The following is a 9,305-nucleotide window of genomic DNA, read 5'->3' as shown; positions in this document are numbered from 1 at the left end:
CCTTAGTGGGAACTTATTCCAGCCCACTAGGGGCTAGTTTATCTCTTCCCATATCCCATGAGACCCCTTGGGGCGTGACACCCCTCCCGATGGTCCCCGACACCCCTCCCGGCACTCTCGGTACACTACCGATGAGCCCGAAACTTTTTCGGTGACCAAAAAGGACTTCCTATATATCAATCTTTACCTCCGGACCATTTCGGAGCTCCTCGTGACGTCCTGGATCTCATCTGGGACTCCAAACAACTTTCGGTTACCAACACCTATAACTCAACTATACCGAAACATCACTGAATCTTAAGTGTGCAGACCCTGCGGGTTCGAGAACTATGTAGACATGACCCGAGGTACTCCTCGGTCAATATCCAATAGCGGGACCTGGATGCCCATGTTGGATCCTTCATATTCTCCGAAGATCTTATTGGTTGAACCTGAGTGTTAAGGATTCATATAATCCTGTATGTCATTCCCTTTGTCCTTCGGTATGTTACTTGCCCGAGATTTGATCGTCGATATCCGCATACCTATTTCAATCTCGTTACCGTCAAGTCTCTTTACTCGTTCTGTAATACAAGATCTCGTGACTTAAACTTAGTCACACTGCTTGCAAGGCTTGTGTGTGATGTTGTATTACCGAGTGGGCCCCGAGATGCCTCTCCGTCACACGGAATGACAAATCCCAGTCTTGATCCATACTAACTCAATGGACACCTTCGGAGATACCTGTAGAGCACCTTTATACTCACCCAGTTACGTTGCGACGTTTGATGCACACAAGGTATTCCTTCGGTGCCAGTGAGTTATATGATCTCATGGTCATAGGAACAAATACTTGACACGCAGAAAACAATAACAATAAAACGACACGATCAATATGCTACGTTCATAGTTTGAGTCTTGTCCATCACATGATTCTCATAATGATGTGATCCCGTTATCAAGTGACAACACTTGCCTATGGCCAGGAAACCTTGACCATCTTTGATCAACGAACTAGTCAACTAGAGGCTCACTAGGGACAATGTGTTGTCTATGTATCCACACATGTATTTGAGTTTCCAATCAATACAATTCTAGCATGGATAATAAACGATTATTATGAACAAGGAAATATAATAATAACTAATTTATTATTGCTTCTAGGGCATATTTCCAACAAATTCAATAGCTAGAGCCGTAGTATGTTCCTCGGTTCGGAGAGATCGCTTAGTGTTACCATTGACGGTAATAACACCCTTGGGTCATGGCATCTTCAGCTTCAGGTATGCATAATGGGGGACGATATTAAAGCGAGCGAATGATGTACGACCGAGGAGTGCATGATCCCCGCTGCAAAAAGGGGAAACGTCAAAGATTAAGTCTTCACCGCGGAACTTGTCGGACGAAACAAACACTACTTCCAAAGTTATGTTACCCGAGCAGCGCGCCTCGATGCCAAGAGTTATTCCTTTGAAGGTGGTGTTGATTTGATTCTTGAAGGATCGATGCCCATTTTTCTCACTGTGTCTATGTAAATTAGATTGAGGCTACTACCTCAATCCATAAGGATTCTAGTGAGATGGTATCCATCAATAATGGGGTCGAGTATGAGGGTGGCCGAACCCCCGTGCAGGATACATGTTGGGTGATCCATGCGGTCATAAGTGATCACACATGCCGACCATGATTTATACTTTTGGGTTACAAGCTCTATGGTGTATACATCCCAAAGTGCTCGTTTCCTCACCTTTTTGGTATGTGTGTGACATAGATCATGTTCACGGTTTTCACCGTAGGAGGAAATTTCTTTTGGCCCCCATTGTTCGGCCAACGTGGTTCTTCATCATCCTTGCTACGGTGACTCTTGCCCTGGTCCTCGGCTATATTTTTCTCGCTTGTTTGATTATCCAAAATTTACGGTGTGGGTAGCAGGCTTATTCATGGTGTCGTGGATTTGGTAGGGATTGTCCAGTGTGGTCGATCCCTCCCGATTCCTCTTAGAGGGTTTCTTCCGTGGTCCGAACCTGGACTTGGTTAATCCTACATTGCCTGTCGTGGCTTCTATTTCGCTGGTGTTGTGCTCACGCTTGTTCTTTTTTACGCCGTGGCTTCCCATTTTCGTCTCGAACTTCAAACGTGCCGGCCTGCCGGGTTGTAGGGGTGTTGTTCCGACGGGCTAGCCAATTGTCCTCACTCGCGCAAAAGCGAGTCATAAGGGACGCAAGGGCTGCCATTGCTCTTGGACTATCTTGCCCGAGCGTCCGGGCTAGCCATTCGTCTCGTATATTACTTCGAAAGGAGGCAAATGCCTCAGCATCCAAATAGTCGATGAGTTGATTTTTCTTTGTGAGGAATCAGTTCCAAAATTGCCACTATGGGCTCATTGGACAATGTGTCTCAAGTCATCGGAGCCCGGCGACCGAACATATGTGCCCTGAAAATTAGCTCAGAAAGCATCCTCAAGCTCCTCCCATCTCCGAATGGAGTTTTCGGGGAGGTCCTTTGATCTTTAATGGTAAATATTTTATGGCATGGATTTCATCACCTTAGGCCATATGTATGTGGAGAAGAAAATCCTCAATCCACACGACTGGGTACGTTGTTCCGTCGTATTGCTCTATATTAACAGGTTTGAAGCCTTCACGGAACTAGTGATGCATCACCTCATCGATAAAACACATGGGTGAGCCACTTCTCTGACCCGGGTGAAAGGACGTGGATGTCGCCTAGAGGGGGGGGTGTGAATATGCGATTTAAAATAGTTACGGTTTAGGCTTGAACAAATGTGGAATAAAACTAACGTTTAATTCGTCAAGCACAAAACCTAAAACAACTAGGCTCACCTATGTGCACCAACAACTTATGCTAAGCAAGATAAGCAATTAAGTGATTGCAAGATATATAACATGAAACAATATGGCTATCACAAAGTAAAGTGCATAAGTAAAGGGCTCGGGTAAGAGATAACCAAGGCACGCCGAGACGATGATGTATCTTGAAGTTCACAACCTTGTGGATGCTAATCTCCGTTTGGAGCGGTGTGCAGGCACAATGATCCCCAAGAAGCCACTAAGGCCACCCTAATCACCTCACGCCCTTGCACAATGCAAGATGTGGTGATTCCACTAAGGGACCATTGAGGGTGGTCACCGAACTCGTACCAACAAGTTTGGGGCAATCTCCACAACTTAATTGGAGGCTCCCAAAAACACCATGAAGCTTCACCACAATGGATTGTGGCTCCGAGATTACCTCAACTTCTTGAGGCAATCTCCACAACTTAATTGGATACCCCGACGATTGCCTGGAGCTTTACACCACAATGATTGAGCTCCGTGGCACCACCAAGCTTCTAGGATGCCAAAGCACCCAAGAAGAACAATCTCTAGGGTGCCAAGCACCCCAAGAGTAATAAGCTTCTCAAACTTCACTTCCACGTATCACCGTGGAGAACTCAAACCTATGCACCAAATGCAATGGCAAGGGCACACAAAGTGCCCAAGTCCTTCTCTCCCAAATCCCTCCACAACAACTAATGCTATGGAAGAAAATGAGAGGAAGAATGAAGAAGAATACGAAGAACTCCAATATCTAGATCCAAGGGGTTCCCCTCACATAGAGGAGAAAGTGATTGGTGGAAATGTGGATCTAGATCTCCTCTCACTTTTCCCTCAAGAACTAGCAACAATCACTGGAGGGATTGAGAGTCCTCAAACTTGGGGACCGGTTGTACCGGTGGTTGGACAGGCTTTACGGATCATCGAGAAGCTCGAGGAACAGCCAAGATGGTACCAGTCTCGAAGCGCTTCACAACAGAAGCTTGGGTGATGTTGGAACGGTAGTGGACCGGTTGTACTACTTGACCGGTAGTTAGTCGATGGTGGACCGATACTCTTGCGCTGGGCACAATCCCTCTCCATGTTCTTGGGCTCCATCTTGCTCCTTCCCTTCTTCTTGGTGCCTACATACACAAAGTGTCTCTGCTTGAGGTAGCATCCATGTCTCGAGGGTGTCAAATGGTGAATCGCCAAGGGGAGATGTCACCTCGGATTCGATGGCACATCCACGGGCGGTTGTCATAGGACCACTTGGAGCTTGAGGTGTGGGTGACGGTTCCACGGGGATGATCATGGGATGCTCCACATCACACGCCCTATCCCTATGCGTACCTCCAAGAAACTGAGCCGACATAAGATCTTACTATTGTTAAAGTCGGTAAAGAGTATTTATGCCCCCCCCTCGCGACACCATTAGCGAAGTCTGCCTGTGCCCAAGGATGGTAGTGGCAGGGCGTTCATGCGTCGTGTGGCATCGAGATGCAAGACCTTCTACTTGTAAACATCATTGGTATTTTCCCTAAAGAGGAGGGGAGATACATCACAACAAATATATGTATTTCCCTCGGTGAGAACCGAGGTGAAAGGACGTGGATGTCGCCTAGAGGGGGTGAATAGGCACTTTAAAATAATTATGATTTGGGCTTGAACAAATGCGGAATAAAACTAATGTTTAATTTGTCAAGCACAAAACCTAAAACAACTAGGCTCACCTATGTGCACCAACAACTTATGCTAAGAAAGATAAACAACTAACTGATAGCAAGATATATAACAAGAAACAATATGGCTATCACAAAGTAAAGTGCATAAGTAAAGGGCTCGGGTAAGAGATAGCCAAGGAATGCGGAGACGATTATGTATCCCGAAGTTCACACCCTTGAGGATGCTAATCTCCATTTCGAGCGGTGTGGAGGCACAATGCTCCTCAAGATGCCACTAAGGCCACCATAATATCCTCACGCCCTCGCAGAATGCAAGATGTCGTGATTCCACTAAGCGACCCTTGAGGGTGGTCACCGAACCCGTACAAACAAGGTTGGGGCAATCTCCACAACTTAATTGGAGGCTCCAAACAACACCACAAAGCTTCACTACAATGGAATATGGCTTTGAGGTAACCTAAAATTCTCACGGCAATCTCCACAACATAATTGGAGACCTCGAAGTTGTGCGGAGCTTTACACCATAATGATTGATCTCCGAGGCACCACCAAGCTTCTAGGATGCCAAAGCACCAAAGAATAACAAGTATTAGGGTACCAAGTGATACGTCTCCATCTTATCTACTTTTCCAAACTCTTTTGCCCTTGTTTTGGACTCTAATTTGCATGATTTGAAAGGAACTAACCTGGACTGACGTTGTTTTCAGCAGAATTGCCTTGGTGTTATTTTTGTGCAGAAATCAAAGTTCTCCAAACGTCCTGAAAATTTACGGGGAGCAGTTTTGGAAAATATGAAAAATATCTACGCCAAGTTCCACCTAAGGGGGGTGGGCCAGTGGGCCACAAGCCCTAGCTCCGCCACCACCCCCTGGTGGCGGTGGGCAGGCTTGTGGGGCCCACACGGCTCTGCCGCCCCCAACCTCAGGTCTATAAGTCCCCTTTCGTCCCAGAAAAAAATAAAAAGAGAAGTTTTCGCCGCGTTTACGATACGGAGGTGCCGCCACCACCTCTTCTTCATCTGGAGGGCAGATCTGGAGTCCGTCTTGGGCTCCGGAGAGGGGAAATCGTCGCCATCGTCATCATTAACCTTCTTCCCTCTCCAATTCCATGAAGCTCTTCGTCGTTCGTGAGTAATCTATTCGTAGGCTTGCTGGGCGGTGATGAGTAGGATGAGATCTATCATGTAATCGAGTTAGTTTTGATGGGGATTGATCCCTAGTATCCACTATGTTCTGAGATTGATGTTGCTACTACTTTGCCATGCTTAATGCTTGTCACTAGGGCCCGAGTGCCATGATTTCAGATCTGAAATTATTATGTTGTCACCAATATATGTGTGTTTTAGATCCGATCTTGCAAGTTGTAGTTACCTACTATGTGTTATGATCCGGCAACCCCGGAGTGACAATAACCGGAACCACTCCTGGTGATCACCATAGTTTGAGGAGTTCATGTGTTCACCAAGTGATAATGCGTTGGTCCGGTTCTTTATTAAAAGGAGAACCTTAATATCCCGTAGTTTCCTTTTGGACCCCGCTGCCACGGGAGGGATGGACAATAGATGTCATGCAAGTTCTTTTCCCTAAGCATGTATGACGACACACGGAATGCATGCCTACATCACATTGACGAACGGGAGCTAGCCACATATCTCTCCGTGTTATAGCTGTTGCATGATGAATATCATCCAAACAAACCACCGACCCATTGCCTACGAGTTTGTCCTACTGTTGCTACTGTTGTTACTTGTTTTGCTCTGCTGCCGCTACTACTGTTGCTACTGCTGTTACTTGTTTTGCTCTGCTGCTGCGACTACTGTTGCTACTGCTGTTACTTGCCTTGCTCTGCTGCTGCCACTACTTTTGCTACTTGTGTTACTTGTCTTGCTCTGCTGCTACTATTGCTACTACTGTCGCTTGCTACTGTTGCCACTTGCTACTGCTGTCACTACCGCTGTTCCTTGCCACTGCCGTTACTCACTACTTTGTTGTTACTACTTTGCTCGCAGATACTAATCTTTCAGGTGTGGTTGAATCTGATAATTCAACTGCTAATACTTGAGAGTATTCTCTCACCTCCCGTCGTGCGAATCAACAAATTTGGGTCGAATACTCTACCCTCGAAAACTGCTACGATCCCACGCGCTGGTGGGCGTCAACAACATTCTTCTAGTTTCGATTGCCGGAGTGTGCTAACAACATTGTTCTGGTGCCGTGGCAAAGGGGGAGAACAGTTGACATCACCAAGCACACAAGAGTAATAAGCTTCTCAAACATCACTTCCACGTATCACCATGGAGAACTCAAACCTATGCACCAAATGCAATGGCAAGGTGATGGCGAGATGATGAATATACTTCTCGCTCCTTGTTGGTTACCCCAAGTGGAAGCTTGAGATGTAGTCAGCAGGAAGTTTTCCCTTACACGGAGACTGTAAGGTTTATCGAAACAGGAGGACTCCTAGGATCAAAAAGTAGGTGTCCCCTGCCCTGGCGCACGCAGAAGATGTGGACATGCACACACACACAAATAACTTTGCTCCCAACGAGTACAGAGAGGTTGTCAATCTCCCCGACCTTGTAGTTTGCAAAGGATCAAAACACAAGCGGTAATAGTGATAGTGATTGCAACGGAAAAGTAAATGAAAGCAGTAAATGATGGAGGTGTAAGCAATGGTGGTGATATGGACCGGAGTCACATGATGTTTACTAGTGATGTCTCTCTCCCAAAAGACGATAAACAACTATGCTTGGGTAACAAATTACAGCTGGGCAATTGACAGAATTATAAACGCTCTGCAATGCTAATTTTGCTACTTGAAAGTTAGAGGCTCAATAGTAATGGGCCGTACGCCAAGACAAGTAGACCGTTCATTCATCAGCATCTACTTACTAATCACCCACCTTGAGATATCTCTCCCTAATAATAAAGCACCGATGGCTTCTGTCGTCCGTCGTCGGCACTTTTGCATAAAAGCCCCTCCGTTTCTAGGTATTCAACCCGCAGTCCCTATGTAAGTGAATCGAGAAAACGCTTCGTGTTTTCAAAAAGCCCCCTATATTTGTAAGAACTTCAATCGTGATCCTTTGTTTCATCTTATCCAGATGCTCCCTCTCTAGCCGTGGCGACGTGAGGGGCGGAGGGAGGTCGCCGGCCGTGCTCGCGTGGGGGGAGGGAGGCGGCCTCCATCAAATTGCTGCCCCGCACGAGAACGTGAGGGTTTCCTCTGCCGCCGCGACCCCATATCCCTCGATCCACGATGCCCATCCTTGTTCTGCGGTCGTAGAGTCCGAACGAGATCGGCAGGATCCGCTTGCAGATGAAGTGCGTCGATGTGTCCCACGACGCGCTCCCCGCCGAGGTCGTCGAGGAGGACGACATCACCTCCCACCGCTTCTCGCCGGCCACCATGTTCCATCCACGCCGCGGCCGCCTACCCGACGGCTCCGCTGCTCCCGACGCGTCCGACTGCAAGGCGCACTGCTGCGAGCCGCCGGTCAAGCCCAATGGTGAAGCCGCCAAGGAAGCGGTGCTGCACGGCGTCGGGATCCACCTGAGGAGGGGCTCCGCCGCCAGAGTGACGACCAAGGAGGAGGAGTACTGCTGCTTCAACTCGGCGGAGGAGAAGGAGGCGGCCATGGACGAGAAGTGGAAGAACAGGCTGTGGAAGACGTGCGTCTACGCCATCACCTTGGGCATGCTCGTCGCGCTGCTGCTCGGCCTCAACATGTCCTGAAGTGCCATTACCGCCGCCCTCGCGCTCATCGTCCTCGACTTCAAGGACGCCCGCCCCTGCCTGGAGAAGGTAACTAACCCACCTTCTGTCTTCAGTTAAACTGTTGAACAAACATGTCTGTCAGTATTTGTCTGCAGTCAAACTGAACCAAGGGTAGAAAAGTATGGCGTTCACCCTGCACTTGCCCATTGTTTTCCATCACCAGCATAAGGCGAGCAGCAAGACATCATGTAGTAAGAGCTGAGATGTTCCTGCCTACAGATGGTAGGTGTTTCGTGTTGATTTTTGAGAACAGACATGGTGCTGAAACCTTGTTGGAAAAAGCAACTAGATGGAGAAGAAGTCTTTTGTTTTCTTTCGAAACGCGGTGTGTCTTCAGAAAGCCGACAAGCTATACTTATTTTTATTTTTACCAGAAAGCCATACTTAAGTTTACAAGAGCACGCATGAAGTTGGTCAGGATCATACATTATTACTGAAAGCAGGAGCTAGGTGATAGCATCATGATATATGTTTCAAGGATAAAGCTATTCATCTAAACGTTCTTATATTACTTTACCGGGGGAGTATTCATCTAAATTCGTTTGCTCTTTTTTTCAACAGATTGCATACAAACTTCATTTGGACATATATTTTCATAACATATATGATTCAAAAACTGATCTAGGATACATATCAAATATAATGTTGCACAGTAAGAACTATTGCTGCTGATCGAGGGTACATATTACTAAGAACACAATAGCTTCTCTCTAGCTAATTTCCTACACTAAGAACATCATCAGTGCAATGGATCCCACAAGAAGGAAATGTTGCTGCTGATCCAGGGAGTATGAACCAAATCACTGCAGCAGCTAGGAGTGCAAGGCAAAGCTTCTTAAATTTACTTCTTTGGGCTTGCTTCTCGTTGATTTTGACTTCCTTCTCGCGTGCGTCTATCAGCGGATCATATAGCTTCTCTCCCAGTGATCGATATTAGTAGTGTGTTTAAAAAAATCGATATTAGTAGTAGTAGTCTAGCATCTGGTTAGGTAAAGCTTTATGATATCGACCCATATCCATGTGCTGCAAGAGAATACTCTCTGCGTGT

At 46.8% G+C, this 9,305-nt stretch overlaps 1 long non-coding RNA gene across 1 annotated transcript; it reads left to right on the top strand.

The window, feature by feature from the left end:
- The first annotated feature begins 8,027 nt into the window (after window positions 1–8,027).
- On the top strand, window positions 8,028–8,788 carry LOC123402742. Its single transcript, XR_006611345.1, has 2 exons — window positions 8,028–8,284; window positions 8,340–8,788. It is a non-coding gene; the product is annotated as an uncharacterized LOC123402742 (long non-coding RNA).
- The last annotated feature ends 517 nt before the right edge of the window (window positions 8,789–9,305 follow it).

The sequence above is a fragment of the Hordeum vulgare genome, chromosome 6H (genome assembly GCF_904849725.1).
Source record: "Hordeum vulgare subsp. vulgare chromosome 6H, MorexV3_pseudomolecules_assembly, whole genome shotgun sequence".
NCBI lineage: Eukaryota > Viridiplantae > Streptophyta > Magnoliopsida > Poales > Poaceae > Hordeum > Hordeum vulgare.
This window is presented reverse-complemented; position numbering and strand designations above follow the sequence as displayed.